Source organism: Poecilia reticulata, chromosome 9, assembly GCF_904066995.2.
Source record: "Poecilia reticulata chromosome 9, P_reticulata-male-v2, whole genome shotgun sequence".
NCBI classification, from domain to species: Eukaryota; Metazoa; Chordata; class Actinopteri; order Cyprinodontiformes; family Poeciliidae; genus Poecilia; species Poecilia reticulata.
Window position 1 is genome coordinate 10,329,957 of NC_088838.1, and position 27,729 is coordinate 10,357,685.

General features: G+C 39.6%; 1 protein-coding gene across 1 annotated transcript in view; it reads right to left on the bottom strand.

The window, feature by feature from the left end:
- Positions 1-27,729, bottom strand: part of LOC103470631 (transmembrane protein 132C) — a 163,416-nt gene that overhangs the window by 48,221 nt on the left and 87,466 nt on the right. The window lies entirely within an intron of this gene.

A 27,729-nucleotide genomic window follows, 5' to 3' on the forward strand; every position in this document is an offset into this window, starting at 1 on the left:
TGGCGTAAATACTTTTCACTGCACTGTTTTTCCAAGTCCGTAGTCATAAATCAGAGGAGACAAGTTTTCCTTTGCAGGAGCCCCGACCAAAAGAGAACATCACGCATGAACCAGAAGGAGCAGTGAGGGCTCAGAGGAGTGTCGGGGTTTAGAGCGGAGCCGAGTGTCTGCGGCTAGATTTTAGATTTTGCAATCAGGACCGATTAGGAACCATCCATCCATTTTTGCTCGTTCTCTCCAGATCAGGCCCGTCGTTTCTGTGTATGCCTTTAAAAGAAAACAGCTGATAAAAATCCAACCACGATAAACATTACAGAGAAAGTTTCAAGAAAACTTTCCATGATGACAACATTGGATGTTTTTTTGGACCCCTGGAAAGTTTCATACAATGAACTGAGACTGAAATGTTGGAGTCAGCTGGGATGTAACCCGTCTGACATCAACCGTGAAGACACTAGTGTGCGATCTTGGGTCAAACTCTAATGTTCAAGTTTATGGTAATGATCACATGACCCTCTGCTCATTCCACTGTCACTTTCGGCACTGGGCCAGATTCGATTAACAACAAAAGGCCTGGCCTGTGGCGGTGTGACGTACGGCTGGCCCAAGCTTCAAAACATTTAAGCTAGCTCCGATTTGACAACATCTGAAGCCTGACAGATGACCAGAGGGGAGCCAGAGGTAGGCGGGAAAGACTCAGTAGATTCGAAGCCCTGAGGTTAAGAGCAGCTGGCCCTTCAGGCTTCAGGGACCAGACGGGAGGGGGTATCGGACTTGACAAGGTACGACCGGAGACGCTGACGACAGAATCACTCAGAATAGCACAGAGTGCTGAAAGGATGCTGTTTAGGCACGTTGAGGGCACCTATTAATCACCATGACACCAGCAGCCGCGGAGCAGCGACACGCTGAAACATATGTGAATACCTTAGCATCATAATGCGATGGGCGGAAATGCCTTATGAAGCTATTTATACATCAAAATGACAATGTGATGGAAATGATTGTCTTAAAAGAAAAACGTAGTCATGGCGACGCATGACGGCTTCCCACGCCTCCACTGCTAGTAGCCCTGAAGATAAAATGACTTGGGCTCTTCAAAGCTGCCAAAATTTTCCCAATGAGCCACTGCTGAACTTTCCCAGTAATCCTTTTTCACATAACAGTGCTTTCAGAATGCATGGTGCAATCTTAAACACATCTAAGCTTTTTCTTACAAGAATGACAAACCGATTTGATCTGACGACTGGGCATCAGGAAGTGCAAACTGCACTGGTCAACTGGGTTCTGGTATTGATACTATACTTTCTAATTATTGCTCCCAGGGCCAGTCCTCCAGGCTGCTGAAACAAGTAGTGATGGACTCCAACAGTGCTTGTATAATGTGCTGCAGTAGACAGCTGGACAGAGAGCAAGCTGACAACCACCATACAGACAGAAAACGGATGGGTGTTTTCTGTCTGCTTTGGTTGTGGAGCTCTAATGCCAGAGAATATTCTGTCTGTAAACACAGGTTGACAATTATCAGGGGTTCTGCTTCGTGTCGCCGTCCAGAGCCTGTAGGACACGGTAATGCCTGACGGCGAGTATCGCGTTTCTATAACTGCTGACTTAAGTTGTAGATGTCTGTTTTTTTAGATTGTGAGGGCTGAAATGAGATGTAATCTCACAAGATCTTTGATGTTAAAACATCACAAACTTCTCATCAAAATGTGGTTGATGGAGCGAAATCCACACACCTTCAGAACGTCACTTTGTCTGTTGCGATGATTGTGAGCTGTTGTATCTATTTTGAGACTCTTACTGTAAAGTGAGAAGAAGTTCTGGTGTCTTGTTGTGTTGACAGAATTAGCTAGGAATACCAAGGTACACCGAGATTTTTAAAACCACCAAAATGTTCTCCTGTTCCTCTGATTCAGCGTCTTTCTTGTAAGACGCAACAGGAAGAGGTGAAGTTGTCTCCAGCTGTTTGGAGAGCAGCTCATCCCTCTGTTATCCGTTTTGTTGCACTCTTAATGGAAGTTTTATTACAATTTTGCATTGAAAGTGTTAATATTTACTGAATAATGCAAAGTTGGCAATTTTAATGGACTTTTAATGCAACTTTTAACAACTTTGCATTAAAAATGTCATTATTTACCGAATGACACTTCTTGACAACAGTCATAGACATTCATGAAGACTCCTTCATGTTCATGACATTTGCTATGTCATGTTTATGACGGTGTCATGTCAATCTCATGCACACCCCTACAAATAAAGTGTTACCACATATTCTTATACTGTTTGTGGCAGTGTTGTGGTTATTATTTAGCAAATGACAGAGCGAATTCAAAGTTCTGCAACTCGTTAGCTGTTATCTGTTAATTATGCTAAAATCAGCATCTGATTCACAGTTCTCATCGGCGCCTGTGTGAAAACACTAAAAAGAACCACATCAATACTTTTTTTTTTTTTTTAGAAATAGGAACACCAAATATCTAGACATTGTCCAAATATCTGATTTTGGGTAAAGGTAAGCCAAGTAAATAAAATTGCAGTTTTCATATGATGATTTCATCCACTAAGGAAAAACAAAACTATGAGTCCAGGCAGCCAAACCCACTGCTGAACTTCATTTTGTTTTTTTGATTTCCTTTTAAGTCATTCAGGTGTGGCCTTGCTGGGCTTTGGGTCGTTGTCTTGATGCGTAAGTGACTGGGCTTACTGGCACTATCTGATTCAACCTGCAGTGCTTTAGATATTATTCTGGTTTAATCATTGATGTGCTTTTGGATAATTTTTGGTTTCAGTACCGTGTGCATGTAAATGTAGCCGGTGTCGCGTCTGCCACTGATTTTGCCCTTTTCTGTGCTCTGGATGGGAGGAACAGGGCGGTTTAGCTGAGGCTCTGCCAGCCTCAGGCAGCCCACATTTACATTTAAAAGAAAGTGCAGAAGGGTCCCTGTAGGAGTCATCCTGCCAAATATACTTCAATAGCTGAAGATGGTTGCGATTTCTATTTGATGAAAGTGACACAGACTGAACTGTTTTAATCATAAAAGCTTGACATCGTTTGCCAAATACCTGCCTTCACAACCCAACATCCAAACAAAATCACATCATTTATGATGGCACAAATGCAGTGACACAGATATAACATATTTCCCTAACTCTTTGAAATATGTTACCAGTTTTACCTGATCTTAGATAATATTTGCTACTCATGATACATGTTGATTTTTTTTATTCATCATATGGATAGCATTAGAACTTCTCGTTTTACTCAGTTGTTTGTTTTTGTTAGAGGAAGTGCACATAAAATAATTTTACTGTAATCTGTGACACTGGCGCAGATGACAAACTTGATGTGATTTTCATTGAAATAATCCAACCCTTGTCATCCTGTTCTGTTTATGGAGGGTTTGGAGCGATGGAAGAGGAATGAAGGGAGGGATTGACTGGATGTTTGTTTTTTTAATCTGACTGTGTTTTTGACAGATTCCCATTTTAATTATAAATTACACTGCACATTATTTTGTGAAGATTTTATTATATATCTTATTTCCATTAGTTACGGTTTCATCCTGCTCCATTTCAGTCGACTGTTATAAATTAGGAGAGATTATTGGTCAAGTTCAGCTGACTTTAAACAACATCCTGCAAGTTACAAACAACTGGTGCTGGTCTATTGCATGTTAATCTTGATTAAATATATACAGATAAAACAATGCAACATTTCAGTTCACTAATGAATATATTTTGGCTCAAAATAAATCTAAAGTGTGTTTCCTAACTGAATCTGGATCAGTTAGGAAACTGATCTGCTTACCGTCACAATCCCTGAGTGGGTTTTGATTTTCAGTTGTTTTTGTGTTCTTTATTGTCACTTAAGAGATTTTACCATATTTAGTTAATTATTATTTTTACTTAGAAGGTGTTGCCATACACATTCTGCCATTTAGCTTTTTAGTTTATTCTTGTATTTTTTTTTTCCATTTGTTGTATTTGTATATCTTAGACTCTTTGTCAGGCATTTTCTCTTTTGCGTTCCTTCTCTTTATTTTCCATCTTCCATAGGTCTGCCTGTTTTGTAATTAACCACCTGCATCTTGTCAACAATCACCGCTTCAGTATTTAAGCCTCTCTCTGTTCCTGTCATCAATTCCTGTAGCATCGTTCATTTCTCAGTCCGCCTACCATGTTCCACAAAATGATCTTGCTGTATTTTTGCTGTAAATTCCTTTTATTTGATCAAACTATTCAGTTTTCAACCACTGCCAGCCCTCTCTGCATTTTGACACTTGCAGACCAAAAGCAGAAAAAACCTTTCATTTAAAACCTGAAAATGAAGTATTCCACTATTTGCACTTGGAGGTTCATGATTTAGCAACAACTCTCATAGTGTTGTTTAAAGCAAAAACACTGAAACAATCTTTCCACTGAACAGTGCATGTAAGGTTTAAAATAAATGCCAGAGGTTCAGCAGGACAAAAGGTTACTGCTCCATGAAAAGCTGAAGAGAATGGCAATTTAGGATGCGTAATGTAAGCTGATAAGATCAGAAGTGGCACTATGCGTGTGTATGTGGTGGCCTTGTGCACAGAACTTGACTACTTGTGAGCAAGGGAAAAAAAATAATCAAATTTGAGGCTTCAGTGGTGCTTGAGAACAGCCCCTGAAACGCTGCTGTTCTTACGCTCCTTCACCTGGAACAGCAATAAACGAGTCAGCAAAACGAAGCTCTGACACACATGCGTGTGTGCCCACACACACAAAAATGTCGATTTAGGTGTGCACTTGCAGACACGTGCCACGAGGTACCTACGAACTGCCACACAAGCATGCGGATCACTGATCCGAAACGAGGGTTTCTAAATGTCATAAGAACACACTTCCTAATTTATTAAGATATAACGCAGCATTCAGTGTCCCCAGCTGTCGCATTCTTCTGATATATTATGCATGCTACACATGTTTACATGTGCACAAACTCTGGTGATTCACAAAAGCTACGTCAAGTCAAGTTTTTTTCATTCACCGTGACGTCAGGAAGTCACAAATATTTTATTAGCCTCCAAAAGTGTTCCAAACTTTAAAGTGTTTAGGAGAAAAATCTGATTTATTTGTTGCCCATTACGTAACGTTATTTTTCAGTGATAAACAGATTGCATCTCGTAGGAATTTTGGACTATTTTAAAATTGGAAACCATTTCGTGTGTTTACTTTAATGTTCCAGTTTCCAGCATTTCTCACAGCATAAATAAAATGGTCGCCCTGCCGATGCAACAGCTAATTCTGAAACTGCAGATAAAGGTGAAGCAGCACACTTTAGAGCAGACTCTAACGGGAAAAGTTAACTATATGTTTACACGTGGCAAAAATAATTCTGAAATGATTATAAAACGGCATCTTACTGTGATGGCCGAACCATCACTAGTGGAAACTATACAGTAGGTATTTGTCCCATTTTGCAGCTGCTGGAGCCACAGTACGTCCTTCCTTCATGACATTGTCAAGGCGACACAAGACTACGTATTGCTTTATTAAAAAAAGAAGTTAGCTTTTTACTGCAGACCCTGTTTGTCTGTCGGCTTTACAATTGATATTTAGGCTTTGGAGAATTTCCAAATGTCTCTACGTAAGCTATGATTCCATACCGATCAAACGTGTGCTGTTCCGCATCCGCAGTAATTTGGAGCCAACAGGCAAGCAAGAAATTGCTGAACAAATAGAAATTGTAAATTGTACTTATGTTGTGAAAACTACAGGTATCAAACCCTATTCAAGATTGTGTCTCTCTGTGTGTGTGTTTGGAAAACTATGCAAATGAGGAGTCTAACATAAAAAAAGGTAATTTGATAACAATGGTAAAATGCAAATATTTTCTTTTTTTTTCTATAGAAACATAAAAATAATTGCATTGTCGGTCTAAAAGTGATTCAAGATCATCTGAAATTTGCGTGGCTCCTCAGAGCCGGACTGTTTGGGAATGTAATTTTGATCTTATTTAATGCTGTTAGTGTCCTTGTGATTGACAGGTTATTAAATAATTGACCAGATGCCGACCTTTTCCACCACGAGTGTGTGGCTTTTGTAATGAAGAAACCCTGGCCCTTTGTTGTTTCTAAATACTTGACTTTTCTCATTGTTCACTTCGTTCACGTTATTACTTCATGAATTATGCATTCCATAATAATCATAATAACAATTAACAGCTTGCTTAGGTATGGTGTTATACGCCATTAAGCATTGTAATTGCTGTCTAATGAATCTCCAATCTAATTATTTCCAAATTATCACTAATGAAATGACTACTCAGGCAATACCACACCATGCAGTATTACGAAAAATAAATTTGGAATAGAATTATATGTATAGAATCTCTGTGTGTCTAATCACATTAACTATATGACTTCATCATCTCATCATTGAGATATAAATAGAAAATGTTGAAAGTACAAAACAAAAACAAACAGAAGCCCATTTTGACAATAAAAAGGTGAGTATATTAAGTTAGTGAGTACAAAGAGTGAATAATGGTGTGCCACATAGATCCACAAGGTCCGACTGTCTTTTGCTGCTGATGTGCTCCTGTGCAAGGCACTAAACCTACTGACCAGTGGACAGTGTTGTGGTCAAGACCACCTAACCCGAGACCAAGACTTTTAGGGTCCGAGACCAAGTCAAGACCAAGACCGAGGGAAGTCGAGACCAAGTCAAGACCAAGACCTGCGCCCTGCGCTACATGATATGATAAAATGTGAAATATGATCAAAATTACTTCTCAAATTGATCTAAAAGATCCATATTCCCATAAAAACACCTAGATATTAAATACTTAATCAATTTGACCAATATTAAAAGCAAAACAAACTCTTTGTTCTGCTTTGGTTCCATCTCTGTGCTACAATCCGCGGTAGCCTCGTGCCATCCCTAAAAAGATAACGACCTGGGTGTTTGCCCATATTGCTCATGTCAAAAACCATTAAACATAGCAAAATTCTCTCTCTGTACCATTAAACATAGCAATTGAGGCAATGCCCTGACGGTAAATAACGCCCAACTATGAACACTGACCAAGGAGCAACAAGCAAGAAGTAACCAACCACAAGGTGCACACCATGACTGTTCTCACCCTCTCTCCCGCTACATGAAGCGAGGTAGTCTGACACCATGGCACACATTACAGCTGTCACTTTGAATGAAAACAATGGGAGTAATGTGCATGCTCTGCGTGCTCTTTCGTTCTTGTGTTTTGTTTATTTGTTAATTAAAAAACTATCAATGTACAAAATTAAATAAAATCATCGTAGCTACTGCAGTGTACGCAGAACATTACAAGAACAAAGAACGGTGTTCTGTCAGGTCAGCATATGCTGTCAGATCGTCATAAGCTTAGCACGAACTCACGGCTATATCTGTCAGACACGTCATTACCATATAATTTTATTTAATCAGCAACATAGAATCATGACGTAGATCACCATACATTTTGTTATCAACAGTTGTATGGCATCCTGACTTAGAGGTTAAGTGAATTTTACATGGGCGTGTGTTGTAGTTGACTCCAGCTGCAGCCAGACCCTGCTTTAAATACACTTTGAAACCACGACAACACATGCATATCTATACAGTTATCATTGAAAACAATTTAATGACTTATTTTCATCATAACTTGTGAACTGACAACTCCTTTTTTTTTTTTAAAGGTTTTATTGACTCTAGCGGCCTTTATTTGATAATTAATTGACAGGAAAGTGGGAAATGAGAAGGGGAAGACATGCGGCAAAGGTCGCCAGGTCGGGAATCGAACCTGTGACGGCCACGTTGAGGACTAAGGCCTCCATATGTGGGTTGTGCTAAACCCCTGCGCCACCACAGCACACCCAGCCCTGTGTCATTCTTGCTGAATCATAAGCAGTCTGGGCTTCAGAGAGCTTTTACATTTTTTCATAAGGTGCCGGTTTGTTGGGTACATAGCTACTGCTATATAGTTTTTTACTGAGTTTCTCCTCCTCCCTGGATGAACTGGGACATAAATCTTAACTTTACGATCCCAAATTTGTGCCGAATAATTTCCCGTCCTTGGTGACAGAAATAAATCCAACTGTTGTGAGCAAGAGGCGTGAACATAATTGGACAGGAAATCCAAAAATGACAATAAATGCCCTTTTTTAATAGACATATGCATTAAATTTGGGCAGACACTGACGGAAGGCAAGCACAAGTTTGATTTATCTAAGTCACGGATTAATTTTTTATTTTTCAGAGAGAGAGGTGGCCATTAGACAAGATTTTCTTTCCAAGCCTGCTACCAACGAGCAACCTCAGTGGTCAGAGCTGATTTCAAAGCACAAAAAAAAATAAATAAATAATCCAACAGAAAACGCAGATGATCACAGCATGAAGCACGATCTTTCTTCTGAAGGAGCCCGGTAACATTTTCCTGACCCTCTGATTAGCCACTCTACAATCAAAGCAAATTACTCAGAGCCTGAATGTACTGTAATCATGGACACGCTCAAAAGCCAAAATCACACTGCAGATAACAATGAAAAGTCCATTTCAAACGGAAAGAGGTGGGAAAAACATACATGAAATGTTTCAAATGGTACTTAATATTAATGTTATACTTGCCATTAGTCTAATTTTATAAGTGAACCTGAATGCAAAGGTTGAAAGCTGCTATACCGCATCAAGGTCTGCAGAGCTAAAGGTGGCAATTTTGTGAAATCCAGTAATATGTTTGTGAAAAGCAAATGGATGTACAGCAGGAGTACATTAGAACAAAATAATATTTACTTTGCATGCAAAATACAAAAAAAGAGTGATGCAATGAGACGGTGAGAAAGGTGACAAACAAATGTAACTAAAAAATAAAGACATACAGGAGATATATGTAAGGGAAAATAATGCCATTACAGGACAAAGCAAACAAATTCATATAGAAATCGTCGTGTTGTTCTTCTAATCAGTCATACACCTGACAGATTTAGATTTAAAAGTATTTCCATTCAATCAAGATTTTGTTTTTTTTTCTGATAGTAAATTAAACAAACCTCTCAAAAAAATCTAAGGAGTCTCTAGTTGGAAAATGAAATATTTATGTCTCTATTTAACTTTTTTTTTTTTAAAATACCAACTCAATAAAAAATATTTCTTGGCATTACACTAATCACAACCTTTTAATAGCTGCCGAGTAGCTTTTTGCTTGTTTCTACATTAATTTTGACTATATATTTAAAGCGATGAGCTCAAAGTCTTAGAGGTTGGAAAAATAAAGTTTTGGGTTGAGCTGTGTGTATAGAGCTTTAAACCAAAGTTTAGATTAAATCATTCAAAGTAAAATCTTCATGTTTCCTTCAGCTGCTCACAGGGACACTTTGAACATAAACTGGAAAAAACGTTACAGCGCATTTTCTTTTTTTGTGAGTTTGAGTTGACGCAAACAAAAAGTTTTTGGCAGTCTATGAGGGCTCTATCCATCCTTAGATGGAGAATCCGTCTGTATGGAAGCGCAAGACGATAGCTTGTCAATATGACATCCAAAACAGCACCAATTTCACGTTTGATAAAAAATTTAATACCAGGCTACCTCAAAATGAGTTGGTTTGCACCGAGAATGTAGGCGTATGCGAATACAGGCATGCAGGCTCATACTGATCCATGTGCGTATGAGTTTCCTGTATTTCTAATATGTCAAAGCTTTTCCTACATGAGGGCTACAATAAATGGCTGGTGATAGAATCAAGGCAGCCGGAGCATCACTCATGTTGCTATAATTTCCACCAAGATACTAAACCAATACTTTTGATTTATGGCACGTCAAGTGACATTTATTTATATCTCTCTGAGCTGACAAACCTGAAATAGAGAGTATACTGAACAAGACTGTTAAAAGCAACGTATCTGTTTTAAAGGTTGTCATGGGGATGTGGAAGGAATAACACAGATTTTGGTAACAGTCTTTGAAAGTGCAATGCAGGCAGCATAAATCATCACACAGATCTCGGTTTTGGCACACAGATACTTCTTGAGTCCAATCTATACTGTCATGCTCCAAAGCAATTTCCTTTCCTCAGCAGACACCCATTCTGAGAAGTTCATGATCCTTTTAGTAAACTCATACCAAGCGATATGAAGTTAACCCTGAGGTACACGCAATAACTTAACATAACTTTGCAGAGCAAATGTCATTTTGTCATGGTATAGCCAAAAAAGTTCAATACTTTATACTGGGATTTTATGTGAGACCAACACAAAATACTGAAAACTTGTGAAATAGTAGGAAAATAATGCTACTATTTAACCTTTTCAGTCATTTACCTATTATCTTGAACCCCTAAATAAATCAGAGCAACCAAAGCCACCTAAGTAGTACAGAGATTTAATGAAAGAACAGCATGATTAAGGCCGATGAACACAACCTAAAGATGACCAATGAAGGTGTGCTGTACTTTGCTGCAAGGTTATCTAAAGCAATACCACAAACGTTAAGCATCCCATGGAGGGGTTTTCCAGCTGGAAGCCTAACAAGACATGGCCGCCAACATTAACTGATGTTTGTGAAGAAGAGCATTGATCAGAGGATTGTGGAGACTCAGGAGGAGTTCAAACTTATTAGAACCTTTAGAAACCATGTAGAGGACAGAACAAGCAAGTTGTGGTCAAATGCAAAACACTGCACATGACCCTGAACGCAACATTCAGAGAAACAAGGTGGTGAAAGTAACACCACCATATTTGATGATGGCAAAGTGTATGGTGAAAACCTGCTAAAGCTGTAGGATGGGGTAGAAGTTCGCATTTAAGCGGGACGGCTCTAAACGGACAGCTAAAGCTAAAACTGAATAGTTCAAATTAAAGGATGTTCATGTCTTAGAATGGTCATGTTAAATAAGACTTGGCTCTTTTGCAATGAAGACATGGGCAAAAAGTGTCCGTCTCTTAATGTCAGGCAGGTAAAAACGTATCCCAAAAGATTTGTAGCTGAAATCTCTGAATGTGACGGCCTCACAAAATAGCCGTGGAGGCCACATACAAATGCAAGCCAACTTCAATGGCTATGAGTAGACACACAAGAAACCATCCATGGCAGTCAGACTCCCTTAGCAGAAATGTGTGAGGACCAAACTAAGTATCAGAGCTATGATCTTGTTACCCTGGAGATATGGCTTTTAACTCCAATAACATCCAAGTTTATATTTTATTTGAATTGAAATATAAATGTTAGTCTGAGCTGACCCAAAAATATCACTTAACTTTTCTGACTAACTGAACACTGTAAGCATAAAAAACATTTCTCCACAAATATATTTGTATTTAAAGATGTCTTATATGAGTTTGGTTTCAATTCCAACAGGCCAAATGTTTGAGAGTAATTGTCCAACATGTAATTCATCAGATATCAGCAAAGATCCGTCAAAATAAAAAAGAACAATAGAGCCAAGTAAGATCTTTTCTTTTGAGCAAACGTTGTGTATGATACACATTTAATCAAGAGCTTTAGATGCCTAAGTCTTCAAAGTGCTTCAGTTTTAACATGGATTTCTGCTTTTGAAGAAAACATGACAGCTTCTTTAGATTTTCAAATAATCTTTCATCATCATGGTTGTGAGAGCTTAAATTGGGATTTCCTCATGAAGTATCCTGATGTTTTACACTAGAGATTACTAATCGTGATCTGCAATGTCGCTAGACTTACAAGAGATTTGGTACGTTTCTAATACATCATGACTTCCCTGCTTGCTTATTTTTTATCCTCCTTGTGTAAGCTATTTTAAAAAAAAGGAAAACTTCTAATACATGGATTTAAAAAGTCAGTCCACAGGCCAGTTCTCAACTATACTTAGAGGCATTTTATATTATTCTCTTTTGTTCTTACCAGTGGGAAAGAAATACTTCAGTAAATGTAATTTCCATTGAAGTTATTCTCTAGAGGCAAATAATAAAAAAAAAGGACTAGGCTGTTACATTTCAAATAACCTACAGTGTCTAAATTAAAACCCCACTTTTAATAAGCATGAGAATCATCTTAATTTAATCATTTATACTTTACCCGTTTCTAAGATGCACACAGACAAAAGGCCTGAGTGCTATTAATTATACGATTATAATGAAGTGTGGATGCAAACAGACGGCTTCTGGTTTGTGTGGATCAAAGCCTGCGGATGGATCAAATTTCTGATTATTCTTACAGCTCTCTGGAAAAACCATCAACTCCTACGCATACTTGATCACTGCTTCCCCCCACCCAGTCTCATCTGGACTGGAAACGCAAGACGCCAGACTAGACAGAAATGCCGTAATGCCATCTGAGACCGAATCTGAACAGTTCGCCAAACGTTTTCATATATCGGCCTGTCGCATACAATCCCAAATAATAATAAAAAATAAAAAAAGCAATTAAGTTTGTGGTTGACAAAATGAGAAAACAGGTTAAGGAGGCATGAGGCAGTGTAGATCATTTATTTTTAAATACTATTTAGCGTCTTGGCCGGTGTGTATCAGAGTGAGTGTATCCATTTTTAATAGTGCGGTAATATAGTGGAGCAAGAAAACTTTGTCTTCATATTTCCAGGCTGGCGGGCGGGATCATTTCGCATTAGCAGGAGAGAAAATATAGAGGCAGGAACTCCAAATCTAAAAAGACAGAGGAGACTTAGGAGCAGAGAACTCCTTCATTACATTTGGATATTGCTCCTTATCGCCTCGAGGAGAGCGGGACGCAGTCGGCGAGTTAGCCCAGGCTCTCGCAGTGGCATATCAATTCCCAGACAACAAAATCTCATCCCGGAGTTAATGAAATGCGCCATTCCACCAATGTCTAATCAAAACCAAATGCTTTTCCGCTGCGCATCATCATTAGAGTCCATCAGCTTGGAGTAGGCGCCACGGTGTAATGGATCCCTAATGACGGCAGTTATCATCACTGGTGAACTCGGACCTTTTTGCATCCGACATCAGTTATTAGTCAGCTGCACTCCATATCTGTCTCATTCATGGGAAAGCTGTCTAAATAGCAAATTGCAATGTAATAAATTGCTCCTTGTCTCAATAGTTTCACTAAATTTTCCTCCCATCAGAGCACACATCTCAAGGCTGTAAGGGAGTGGGGGGCTGCTGAAAACTCAGCCGCGCACACGCACGCACACACACTAGGGGGCAGCAGATACTGAGCCCTAAGGCGCGGATGGAGCTGCATCGGCAGACGCGCGCTGTCCCGCTCCCCGCCCGCCCTCCGAAGGCTGCCCCTGGATGATTTGTGGGTGACATCATGTGACCGTCCGGGCTTGCCTCAGCACCTGCAGGTGCTGCGACACTGCTGGTGCCTGTCCTCCTCGGCGAAGTCCTTAAAGACTCAGATATCCCAGGTCCTTTCAGCTCCGCCGCTGTTGGCATGGCAACAGAACCTGGACAGCACACAAGAGTCATTGAACAGAGAGGCCTTGAGTATCAGATCGCAACCCGGGATTTATCCACCCCTCTGACCCCTCCACCCCACACCCCCACCAGAGCTTGAGGGATGTGCAAGGTTAAGCTCCAGCTCAAAGCGCGGTGTCACAGAGGGGGGTCACAGAAAGGATCAGATTTGTATTACGGTGTTTATTTTTTGCAAACAGGTCAATGACGAATAAGTGGAGCCGAGCCAGATGTCAAATTCGCTGTGGCAACAGGCCGGGCTCGTATCTAGCAAGAGGAAGGAAAGATTAAAAATAAAAAAGGAAGGAAAAAAAAAAAGAAAAGCACTGGCATTCCTCTTAGCTAATGCATGTGCAACAATTATACACATGTGCACTTTGGTAAGAAATTGCTCATGGATTTAAATATACAAAGTTTCAACCCCCGTTGTTTCAGAACCACAGGCATAATGTGTAAACAGAGCAGCTTTGTTTGGGATAATTACAGTGTTGGTGAGGAAGTGATGCGGAGGCTGTGTGGGCATGATTGCCTTGTACCTCAGTGTTGAAGAAAGGATGCGCGGATCAGAGAGGTGAAAAGCTCTGACGGGCGAGTCGACTCCTGCATACTCATTGTCTTCCTTAAGTTCATAACAGATATATTGTGTCACCTGGGGGCTGATGGAAGATCGTCTCAAACCCATCGACTGGCTAACCGTTGCCATTAATGACCAATTTCCTTTTGGTATACGTTTATTTTTCCACACACCTGTTCTGACATAAATTCAAGATAAAATCCCAGAGGTGGGAGTACTAACTACTGTACTTAGTGCAATCTACTAAAACAAGTGCTTATGCAAATGTTACTTTCTCTACTCCTTTAAAATGCGATTCAGTTTCGCATTTATTAAACTTCTGAGCAACCGTCAAAACCATAAACACCTTAAAATGCGAGGGATTATCCCACTGTAAGGCTTCTCCTCCCAGTACACTAAAAGCTTTTGTTTCATTTTAGATTGCAGAAAGAATTTCACCACCTCTCAGTGCTAAAATACCACCAGAGCAGTTTGACACATAGATAATCTCCACAGTCCCCTTACAAAAGCATTAATTCTCCTTGAAATATTCCACATTTTAACGGGTAAGAAAATATTACATGGTTTACTTTTTTTTTTTTTTTCACAAATAAATTCAAGTAAATGAACCCTTTTCTGAAATTTCAGCTTCCTGTTTTTGGGGGTTTTCTCATCACACATCGCCCAGCATTATTAGCTCAAATTTTACCCGCTCTTATTTTGCAAAAACAACTCAAACTCTCTGAAAATAAGTGGAATCCACCCGTGGTGGAAAGCACCCGTGAAAAGCACGGGTCTTGGACCAGATTTAGGTCTGAACTATTCAGTTTATTAGTTTATTAAACTAAGTCATTGTACTGTAGCTCTGACTAAATGTTTAGGGTTCCTGAAATGCATATTTTCACTCATTTTGACAATCGTATCTGTTCCTGCTGAAGTAACGCACAACCCCCACGGCTTGATGCTGCCATTACGGTTCTTATAATATCAATAAGACGGTGTAATCAGAGTGACATGAATGTCAGATGTCATACATTTGAATTTGTAAATAAATAAACTGAAACTAAATCCTAAAATAAGCAAACACACACACTATCTAAATTCAGTAAAGCAAAGTTGGTCTTAAAATGAAGGAGGAACAAAGTAAATGCTGGATCATATATTGAGGTATTTCTGAGCATAAATTAAGATGACACAGCCACCAGATCTCAGTCCATTCATCAATGCATTAATATTTAATAAGTAGCAAAATTTGAATGTTATCTGTTCAGATCACCGCTTACCTGTTAGGTCATTTAAAATGTAATATTTTTTTGGTGAAATTTTCAACTCACTACTTTGTCTTGATCAATCATAAAAAAATAATAATAATAATAATAATAACAACAAAAAAACCTTAGTTCATGATTGTCAAGGGGCATAATGTCTTCAGAGTTCAGTAGCTCACTACTACTACAGTTTGCCCACTCATAACTCCTATACTACAATTTCACACAGGCTGTTGCAGTTATTGGGTGTGCTAAAATGTTACCAAGTTTCAAAAAGGAAAATGCACTCGTTCATAAATGCACATGGCGGTGGGGTTGCAGCAGCAACGTTTTGCATTGATCAGCAGTTGCAGAGTGTGATGTGAGCAGCCTTCTTGGCAGAAGAGGCATTATAAAGCATTTTGCAAAAGGAAAAACTGCCTCCACTCACCCAGGGGTGCGTGAGCAGAAATGAGACATTGATCCATAATTGGAAGCGCTCAGTCATGAAATCTAAAGACTAATTAAAGAAAGAGAGCTTTAATGGCATCCATTTACATATTCGGCGCAGTGATTCAAAGCCGCTCGCTGCCGTGTAGCCTGAGAGAGACGGGACTGGGAGGGGGCCGATCCAGAGGTTCTGGAGAGCAGAGGTAGATCACAGAATGATGGACTAAACATCTAGGATCTATAGAAAGTATTTTCTTCTTTTCTCATGAAAAAAAAAAGGCGTTTTTGTGGGCGCCTTCCCAATGCGGCGCGTGTCAAAGACGGAAACAGATGCTTCACAGTCGGCTAAAATCTAACCGTAAATCACTGCAGCAGCAACATGTGTCTGCTGGAGTTGCAAGAAGGCTTGTCTGCCCTCGTGCTTGGAGGCTCGAGGAGGAAAAGGTGACTCCTACAAAGAGTGGCATCTCATCTGGAGGCGTGTGGACATGTCTGCCGGTCCTGTTGTGCTGAACCGCTCAGGGCTAATCTCCGATACCCCCAGAGGCCCGCTGAGGAGCCCGCACCCGTCTGATTACATGTCAAGGCCGGTGAGTCTGGCTAAACTGGCACGAAGCCGCTGGGGGAGGAGAACGTCCCGTGGCATCCGACTTTTTCCTTTCCCCCCTGTTATCGAGCAGACAAGAGTTCTGCTTTCCGCCTGTTAAGACTCGGCGCCGATAACGAAGCACGGCAAACGATTGCTTGTCAGTGTTTGCACGCACAAATGCGGTGCTGCAGATGAGAGGATGCGACGCGCACCTCTCCTGTTTGCCTTCAGGTTGATTCAATCTGTTTCTGACTGAAAGCGGGGGCCGTCTATTCCCGATAAGATCCTCGACACCCCATTTTCTTTGTTCGCTGTAGAGTGCCCCCCCCCTCCGCCCATCCCACTTCTTGCCATTTCTTCACCTCAAACACTGCCACTGCACATCCCTCAACAGCTCTGGGCCTCTTTAAATAGGATGACTGGACTATTTCTGTTTAATCATGTAAAAAAAGAAAAAAATGAAACGGTCCTGCAGCTGTGACAGGTATTTCTTTAAGTGGAAAAGGCTGCAGGATGAAAGTCAATCATCTTAAAGACCATCCAAATTCAGGCTAATTGGAGCCAAGTTCATGCCAGGTTTTCTTTTGCCTATTCAGATGGATAATTTGACAGATGAGAGGCTTGAATGGAAATATTGAATCCAGGTGGATCTTGTTGTGCCAGCCCTGCTGTTTGTTGTCAAAGATGCTGAGCTGAATGCGCCACACCGCAATTCAATCCAAACTCAGCACTCATTCAATAGGTTCTCTAAAGATATAATTACAGTTGTAGGAGGGAAAACATCCACTATGTTTTGTCGCAGAGCCTACAGACAATTGCATGTTTACATCTCAGCCCACCCTCTCTTACCCTGGCTGAAACATGCTGCGACAGCCACAATTTTGATCTTCATCCCACGTCTAAATTCACCTAACTTGTGTCCTTTTTCACCTGAAATGTCAGGGAACTTTTATTTACAATTTCGAGAGCGTGGCAAATAAATCTCAAAATGTGTTCATTTGTTCCCCCCCGTTATGCTTCACAGAGGCTCTTGCGACAAAACAAAATGTACCAATTCACTGGAAGGAGGGACACGCTTGCGGAGGGGAGATGCCTTCTCAGACTCTGGCTGCTGTCAATTTTTCCTGTCACGGTGCGATTCTCGTCGTTTTTAAAAATGCAGCACAGGAATAGGACGTCGAAAGGCTGATAAAAATAGGAATGCGATCATTAATATATGAACACAGTAAGAACTACAGCGTAGTAAAATTTGTCTAGTCATTCCTTTAACCCAAATGAAGGATTTATGAAGTCGCAAATTTAGGTTAAAGCTTCTGTCTCAGCCTCGTCTTTCTTTACAAGTAACAGTTTGAACGAGCCAACGACCTAATAAGACGTGAACCTCTTCCACAGGATGAAATAAGACGTAGCATAATGGTAAAATGATGCTAATGTCAGTCGCTTGTGTTAATTAGTTTTAACCACAGAACAAGTTTGTTTACCTACGATAACGTCAGCCTTTTATGTGCTAAGTAGTTAGCACAAGCTAGCACTAGCTATGCCAGTATCCACACGTAAAGAAGTGATCATATACTCAGTTTTATATGATAGGGGTGAATTTAAACTTGGCTGTTTGTCAATAAATATCAAAGTTGTGAGAATAAAAGATACATGGCCTACAACTCCCAGCTTCCTGCTGAGCTGTCTACTTAAGGTAAGTGTCCAGAAGTCCCTCCCCGTGTCTGTCTGGCATTTAACACGTTCCATAAAATCAAAATTGATGTAAACGATCCTCAAAATGGAACTTCCGGATCTCGTTTTTACATTAGTTCATTACCTTATACGCATCGCTTTACTGAGTGTACTAAAATGCTAACAGAACAGTTAACCAGACACATGGCCCGCGTAAATCCTCCCTTTATTTTCCACATGGTTTCGCACAGGCGATTACAGCGACTGAACTTGTTGAAATTGTAACATCTTAATGCACAATTTGACGTATTTCTTTTGAAGTCATTTCCTTCGGTAGTTACCGTTATTGGTTTTTCTTGTCTGAATATGAGCCAGTATTCTAGGTCAATCCCATGACCCGAGGGTCTGTAATCTTTACAAAACCAAATAGCCATTTTTGACCTCGGTCCAGTGAAATAAAACTCGTTTAGAATCACAAATGTTACATAACTTAAAATCTTTTAATGAATATCTACTATAGAAAATATATTAAGGACATTTTAAACAACCAATATCTCATTTTCTTGCTTTTAGGTTTTTAAAACAAACAAAAAACAAACATTTTACAAAAAGAAGATTAACACATGGTCTTCTATGGAATGTGGAAGTAAAGAAAAGCACTTTTCTTTCAATGTAACGATTAGAAAAAAAAATACTAATGATAACCCAGACTGTATTGTTGTTGGGTTTTTTTGCCTAGAAGTCTTAAGAGAATAAAAAAGCGTAACTACTTCATTTTCCTGTCAATATGTTGCAAAAAGCAAGATTTTCTCCTCATTATAACTTCTTTTCTCCGATAGTATTAATTAGCTCCTACATGTTTTGTTTGTTCTCTGTCGCTGTCTAGTTTATAACGTAACCACACGTAGGAAGATGGGAGCTGTTTTTTTCTTTCATTAAAATAGTCTTCTGGCTATTAAATTAAACTTAAAAAAATACACCACAATTCTCCTGTGGATTTTCACTTTAAAATATTCCTTAAACTATTTATAAAATGCTGTTTTTAACAAAGCCATATTGTTGTTGTCTAGCAAAAAAACACAAAACCCAGAAAAAATGATCCAGAAGTTGCCGCAGCTAATTAAATGCACATGACGGTGTGGTTGGTCTCCTAAAGCATCTCGACAGGGTTGGAATGAAAGGAAGCAGGCAAATCTGCGTGTTGGAGATGTGTTTAAGGTTTGCATGTTATATAACGTAAGCCTTTATTAAAACCCTCTTAAATTACATAAATACAGAAAATAACACAGTTGATGCAAAAACTCCAAATACATGTTGCGCTGATCTGATCCTCGGGGGGGAGATTAACCTCTAAGAGCGGCGTACTTGCCATTAAACCTTTTTAAATCTGACACACATGAACTCTCCGGGACACATGTAAACCAACAATCTGTCTCTCTCCGGCATATCCGCTTCCACCCAGATGGCACCGTTTCTGGCTGAGATATCAGCGAAATCAGATAAGCTTTCATGCAACCCGACCTCTTTCTTCATGTAGCTAAAATAACCTCCAGGTTAATATGAAAGCCAGTACCTACACTGCCGACTGCCTGCTTTCTGTAAACTTCACGGTGGCTCTGTGCGGATGGACAGAGCACAGATCAGCTCCTCTCGACTGGAAGTTATTACTGCCTGGACGGCGAACTGGGAAGCGAGCGCACTTTTTCAGTCCGAACAGTTCGATGTAATCTGGAGTGACTACTGTAATCAGATGGCTGTCGGAGCTGGAGAAAATGCCACATCTCTTTTCACGTGCTGATAACGAGAACCAAATCACATTGCCTTCACTTCGAACAATTTGATTGTTCCTTTCTCATCAGCTTTACATCCCCGTCCTCCAATAGGAACCCCTCATTTCACTCAGTCCTGGTGAAAGTGTTAATGTCCTTAAAACACTAGCTGTGGTGCATGTAAGGATATTGGAATTGATCTCGTGTTACTTCTACTAATATTAGATGAATAAAAAAAAAACCTAATGCATTAAAGCTGTGCAGACAGCAGTAGCGTGTTGGTAAATATCGCCAATGAGACTCCACCGAGAGCATTTTACCACTAAACGGAGCCCACTGGGAATTGGGCTGATTCATTATTAAAAGTGTTAGCATTAAGACTGTCAAGTTAACATCCCTGTTTGTCCCTAATGTAATTGGGCCATTTCATTTGTGCCTTGATTTATGCAACATTATGCAGCATTAAACCCCACAGCATGTGGCTCATTTTCAGGATTGCTGAGCAGCAACAAAACTTGATTCCTACAAAAAAGAAAGGAAAAAAAACAACAACAGAACAAAACAAAAATGGCTTTACTGTCGATCGTCAAATCAGAGCAAGAGGGGAGTCGCAGAAATTTTGATTGAGATGAAACTTTGTGCCTGCTTGTTTGTCTTCAAAGTAACCTTGTCATTAATAATGCATCTTCAGTATGTATTGAGGCACCTTTTTCTTCTCCATATGTCTGACAAAGTGCATAAACGTGAAAAATTCCATGTTGCTGTAAAGTCAGATCAACTTATTGTTGCTGTTTTTTAGACTTTAAATAGAAAAAAAAGAAAGTGAATTTCATTCATTGCTATCCAACTTTGTCCTTTCAGTTCATAAGCCTCAATGGAGCAGACAAAAGGATCGCACATTAGATTTAAAGAGATTAATTTCATCTCTGTCTGAGTCCAATTTGCACAATGTAAAACACGCCTAAATCGGCCCGACTGAATTACAGTATTGAGTCACCTTAAAGTCATTCAAATTTCTATAGTGACTTACAAGTCTGGATAAATTTAGAATGGTCAAAATGCATAGTGAGAAAAAAAACAAGCAATTTTAAAAAAGAGGAACCTTGAAGAAGGTTAGTTTACATTTTGAAATTAGGAAAACAGAAATCATGTGGAAAAAGTAGCTCTGACCAGATGAGGCTACAATTTACTATCTAGTCCCTGACACAAAATGATTAGTGTGACAGAAAGCTAATGCTCTACTACATCAAGCTAAACACGTAATCTCCAACATGAAACACGGAGGTGGCAACAAAAGATGTTTTTCAGCAGCTGAACAATTAGAGGGTCCCACAGAGACGACGTTAGAATGGCACAGTCAAAGTCCAGATCAAAATCCATTTAAGACTTGAAAGCCGAGGTTCATAGATGTTCTCCATCCAACTTGATGGAGGTTTATCCAAAGGGGAATGGAGAGAAATTTGATTAATCAAATAAATTTCTCAAAATACTTTAAAAAGTGCCTCAAAAGATTTATACTAGACACATTTTTTCTTTTTTATTTCACATAAAATTCTGACCAACTATTTTAAAATTTGAGACTCTCTGGTGGGGTGACTGTAACAAGCTGTCCCCGTGCTGGGCGTGGCGTGGCGAGGAGGATTAATGAAGCGGTGGCTCATAGAGGAGATCCATCTGCACCCAGACAGTCCTAATGAGCGACCGCATTCTCCACTTATGGCTGATGACATGCCGAGGAAGCGGGGCCGCTTTTGTTTTGAACGGCCTCGCCTTTAATGGTGACAGAGTGAACTTTTCAATCTGCCAGAGTGCATGTGCCGTCAGTATTATGAGTACACCGCAGCAGCATTTTGTCCCTTTCCGTAGAAAGCCCTTCTGATTCCTCTGACGTGCTGCAGGCGCAGTGACAGATTATTTGGAGCTGTCCTGGAAAGGCTTTGGTGTTAAATCCAAAGTGTGACGCAACGCTCAGGAAAGGCGCAGACCTTTATAAAATCACGAAAGTCACAGTACAGTGGCATCTTGGATTCAGCTTGTGTTGCGGATGTGTGGAATTAAAAAGCAAATTTTTCTTGAGGGCACCAGGTGGCTCAGCGGTAGAGCAGGTGCACCAAATACAGAGGCTACAGTCCTCAAAGCATTTGTCCACCGGTTCGATTCCCAGCCTCGGACCATTTGCTGCATGTCTTCCTCTGTGCTCTCTGTCTTTCATCTGCCAAAAAATAAAACCCTTTTCTCTTAGAAGGGACAAAAACATGCATCTTTCAGCCTGAGCCACAGCTGACGGCGTCGTTCATTAAACTTTCTAAATAAAACTGTTCATTCTCTCATTCTCTATGAAGTTTAGCAAAAACATTCCTCACTGTTCCATCCATTATGCAAAAGAAACACGTTGAGGAGGTTTTAATTATTTTATTTTTTTCCATTGTAACACCTAAGAACCACAACAAAGGAGTTGCCAATTCACATATTCAGAAAAATAATATAGTTCAACAAATGCCGAGGAAAATGCTTTGAAGCAGACGGTAAACAGTTGATGGTTGAGCATTTAATCAGTCTGCTGCACAGCGGGTCATGTGGGGGTTCTGGAGCATCAGCTGTGAGTAGACGGGGAGCAGTGGCTCAGCTGGTGAGGGTAAACAGTTCAAAGTGACGAGCTGAACGAGCTCAGAGAGTCCACCTGACCCACGCTCACGCACAACAACCGGCACCACACACACTGTTCAAGTGCATTAAAGTCTGGTTGCAAGCCGAGGTCCAGCAGCAGCAGCGGCGTCGATCCATATGTAGCTGAGCTGACGATCTGAGCTGTGTGTGTGTGAAGTTCACACTCCATTTAGCGTGACTGCGTGTTTGTTTGCATGCGATGAGGGGTAACAGGCTAGTAAAGGCATCGCGTCAATGGAGTGATGATCATTTTGTATGGAGAAAAGGAGACCTGACCCGACAAGTCAGACGGCTAAAGAGGTCCGTCACAGAAAGAAGACACTTTGGGAGAGCTGCGCATTGTCTGTGACCCTGACAAGAAAGTTCTGTTATTGTTAAAAAGAAGGAAAAAACAAACAAACAAAGGAGACGGCACCCGAATTTTACACACGTGGTCAAAATGTTTTGACTACATTGTAAGTGTGCTAATGTTACAAGCTCATTGAAAGAATAGACTTTGAAATACTGTTTTTAGTTTATAAATAATTTAACCGCTTAGCATTACAATATGTTAAAGATCTGCTGTTGTTGTATCAACCTTCCAGACCTCTCAGGTCTTCTGGTTCTGGTCTAACTCTGCATCCCCAGAACCAAACATGGATTAGCAGCATTTAGCTTCTGTACACCACAAATCTGCAACAAACTTCCAGAAAACTGCAAAACAACTGAAACACCGAGTTCCTTTAAATCTGGACTAAAACGCCACCTGTTCAGAGCTGCTTTTGAACCACAATAGATAAAACGTTCACCAACATATTTGATGTGTACTGATGATTTTGATGATGGCACTCATAAAAATGTAAAGTTTGTTCCTGGTTTTCTCAATTGTCGATGGCACGATGTCTTTTATGACTTTGTATTCGTGTGTGTTTATGACATAAAGCACTTTGTACCGTCTTGTTGCTGAAATGTGCTATATTGGTAAACTTGATTAACTGATTAGTTGGATAATGACTACCGTTTGAAAACGATTGATTTTCAAAGGGTAGAGCAACAACAGCTAGAAAATATTTTGAATCCCGTCGCTGTAGTTTTTACATATTTGACCATGTGGCAGACTCTTTTTGAAATCTCTCCATATTTTCCGTTTATAATTTTCCTGAAAAATGAAACACTAATATCAGACTGAACTGCTCCTTGCTCTATGCTCCTTTTACCAGAACTGAAAGGTAGAATAATAATTCCTCGAAAGTGGTGACTGAACTGAAAACATTTTACTGTAGAGGAACTCTGTCGCTGTTCCAGAGGACATATCTGATTCCTGCAACGGAAGAATGTATAGTCGGATAAAACCCGTAACAAATGAGTGAGCATGCGACACCCTGCACTCGAATACAAACAGTATTTTACATTACTTTGAAATAAAGCGATCAAACTCTTCATCATTCTTCTGCGCTCAAAGAAGTCTTGGCAAGAAGAAAGAGGACAGAGTGACAGCTCAACAGATGAGGTACCTATGTCTAATCTCCTTCTGAAAGAGCTTCACTGGAATGGCTGGGAGCGGCGAGGGCCAGACAAAGAAAAAATTGGGGCATTCTGTATAGTAAAGCCATCACAAGGCGTCTTTAGTCTGCTTTGTGATGAGAGTTTGACAGCTGTGAGGATTAAGGAAGAGACCGACGAGCAAAGCCCAAGCAGCCGGGATATGACTTGATATGCTCACTCGTGGCTCTGGTTTCTTTACTTAGTGAATCAATAAAATATAGTTTTACTACTGTAATGAGGTTGTGTCTGTCTGCAGGTAAAAGGACATGTTCGCAAAACAACGTAGAGAGACATGAATCCGCACAAGAGGCTTCTCCTTCCAAAGGGAAGCCAGTTATGCCATTGCTTCTTCTACCGTATGCATTATTTAGGATGCAGCTGGCGTGAATTACAGGAAGTAGAAATGCTGTTGTTACTAGGCAACCAGTCCCATTGAAAATGTTTCAATTAAGACTCTTTAAAATACAAAAGCAACTGTAAAGAATTTTAGGACAAAATGTCATAGCGATATATTTAAACTAGAAAATTTCTGAAGAAATTTAAACAGAACCTGCCCAAAGTGCGCCCATCGGTTGGAGCCCAGCGTTCTGATGCTAAAAAATTAGCATCATGTAGTAAGCTAAAATGTATTATAAAGTTTATTTGATAGGGACAGACAGTGGCGCAACTACACATTATTCAGGTGGATGCGAAATCATAGATCGGCACCCCCTCCCCCGAGGGAAGGAATGCCAGGGTGAAGGAGCGATGCTCACTTCCCCCTCCCCCGAGGCGACGATACGTGAAGGGTAAAACTCGCTACATTTACCTCGTTATGTGCACAAGGTCAAGGAGCGCAAGGCTCGCTAAAATGTATGAGAGAACATCATCGGCGCGCCGCCCCCTCCAGACGGGGTTTTGGCGCCCCCTCTGGTGCTGCACCCCTATGCGTTGCATACCCTGCATACCCACTTTTTGCGCCACTGGGGACAGACACACATCGACATAGACAAACTGAATAAACAGCAGTCCCATGTTTGCATCATAGTGCAATAGCAACAGCTAATTCGCAGCACTTGTCCCTAAGATGGGCTTTTAAAAAGTAACTCTAAAAATTGAAGTGATAATCATTTAAAATAGCACAACATAATGTATACAAACAGAAAAATATAAAACATCAAAAATGGGTACAGTTCTGTTTTTGACATAACCAGAGTTTTGTTTGATTTTTGAACGTACTAAAACTGGTTACAGACTTTAAATGAACAGGAAGTGAGTTCCAAACTGCAGATCCTCTGCACAGACAGAGCACTTTGAGCAAAAGTGGTTCTTCGAAAGGGGACCTTACAATTTCCATCCAAAGCTGCTCTGGTAGATCCGCTATTGCCCTGCAGTCTCTGTATACAATCGCTTAATGGTGTAGGTGCAAGTCCATTTCAACACTTAAAAATCAATTTTAATACATTATAATTTAGAAAATTTGTAAAATCCAAAATGCCAAATTTAACCAAAATGTGACAGTGATGGAATCTAATCGGCTTTTGATATAAAACCTTTAAGGCCTGATTATAGAGACTTGCTAATGGTTTGAGTTTAGTTTGACTAGTCTGAGACCAGACAGTAGCTCCATAGGTAAAATGTGAGAGGATCAGTGAGTTCAAAAACATCTCTGCACAATGTCTAATAATTTTAAAACAATTTGTATTCGATCTAACAGTTTTGCAGATTTTATCATCAATAAAAATGTGACTTTGTAGCTTAGTAATAGTTTGTGGAGAATTTCAAGAATGTTGACTAACGTGGACTTCTTCTATTCAGTATTCTAAAACTAGTGTGTACGCTAAAATTAGCCAAAATGCTAATGCTAGCCTAAATGCTGCAAGTGGCATGTGGGGTATAGCTAGTGTGTTGTCTTACATTGACTTCCTTTATTCAGTGTACTAAGCATTGGTTACTAGAAAAAGCACTCATTTTTTAGCAGAAGAATAACAACAAATATTGTTGTTATCCATTTCTTAACACCAAATTAATAAGAAGTCATATTGTTAATAAAACACAAGCTCCTTTGAAACACTGCTTTTCTGCTCAGACACAAGAAATTTACAGCTGGTAAATTTTGCTAAAAGTAAAAATCCGATGTTTACTTCGTGGCACTTGGCTACCAGAACTTGCTCATCTCTTAGCAACGGATTAACAACAAATACTGTTATTGTTCAAACAGCATAAGATTTCTTCTCCTCTTTTGAAATAGTACTTATCTTATTGCTACTTTACAAGAATTGTACAGTTAGTGAATTTTTCAGAAGAGTGAAAAAGTTTTTTTTTTATCATTGGTGGCAGATACATTATAAAACAGACATTAAACACAAAAGTAAAAACTTGATTTATACTTTGTGACAGTTCGTTACCAGAAAAAAACCCCCCACTCATACAAGATACCTGAAAATGCGCTCATCTCTTAGCAACAGAATAACAAATATTATTGTTCAAAAAACATAACATTTTTTTCTTTTTGCTTTGCTTCAGCAAGCCTCAATAATTAGATTTTTAAGCAATTTGAAAAAATTCTACATCAAATGTTTAACACTGTAGTTAAGACTGACAATACTTGAGTATTTATTATATTCCAGTAAAAAGATTAGCTTTGCTGTGCAGAGCTGCAGTTCAAGGTACAGAACTCCTCACCATTATTGGCACCTTGTTAAGCATGTGGCATAAGCCTTACAAATAATACATTTTTATTGCTCAAAATGAGGTCAAACTGAAAAATTTAAAAAGCCAACCTTTAATTTGAATAATAAAAGATACATAAAATAGTATTTTATTTATTTCCAAAATCACCATGTCTCCCAACTCCTATGAAATAAATATTCTTTATTTTTGTTGCCATTGATTCTTTAGTTCTTTAAAGTCAGTCACGGTGTATTGAAGGCTTTATTACCAGTCCACCTCGTTTTTCTGTTTCAAAGGGCTATAAACACGGTTTGTCAACAGGGGACCATTTTTCTTGGGCACTTTTGAAAACAGAGAAGACAAGAAACACTCCATTAGACAAAGACAGATGTGCATTTATCTTCATAAGTCAAGAAATGCTCACAAGAAAACCGAGATATGACTAAACTTCCCTGGTCATAGTAATATTTAAAAGGTTAAAACAAATGAATCTGAGAAAAATCTAAATGAGGACTGAGCTTTAAATCTTCCTCTTTCTTTCTCTCTCTCAATTCTTTGCAGTCTCAGTGATGGTTATAGGCAGGTAAAGAGATTTGAGCTACAGAGGGAAGCTGGGTTAGAGAATATATAAACACCATGCAGGGAGACCGCAGGCAGGGATTTGAACCCAAGACCTCATCGCTGCAATGCATCACTGCTACCAACTGTGCCACCTTGCAGCCTCACTGTGACCTCACTCTATAGTAATGTTAAATAAAAGTATTTTTTAGTTCTAATATCTGCTGCCACACACATAACCTGATGACAGAATGTCACAATTTGCAAATAAAAGAGACAGATTTAATTAGACATTGTGCTCTTTAACTTCTCTTACTAAATATTTACTGAAACTGGCTTTTCTGAAAGGTCCATAAAATGAAATCTGCTACATACATCTGACTTCCCATTACAGGGGAAGCCACTAATGTAAAAGTCATATCACGCACAAAAAATTTTGCTGGATGGGATTTCTAAAAAAATAAAAAAAAAATGTTTACAAGCTGCTTCTGATCTTACAGCTGTGCTGATTTCAAGGGACCCCCAGCTGTCTATGATTTCCACTGCTGTGACACCATAGTTAGACTATAATCACTCCCTGTAATGATCCACTAAAAGCAGTGTGTCTAAAGAAAAGTCACTGGACCAACAAATTATAATTACTTA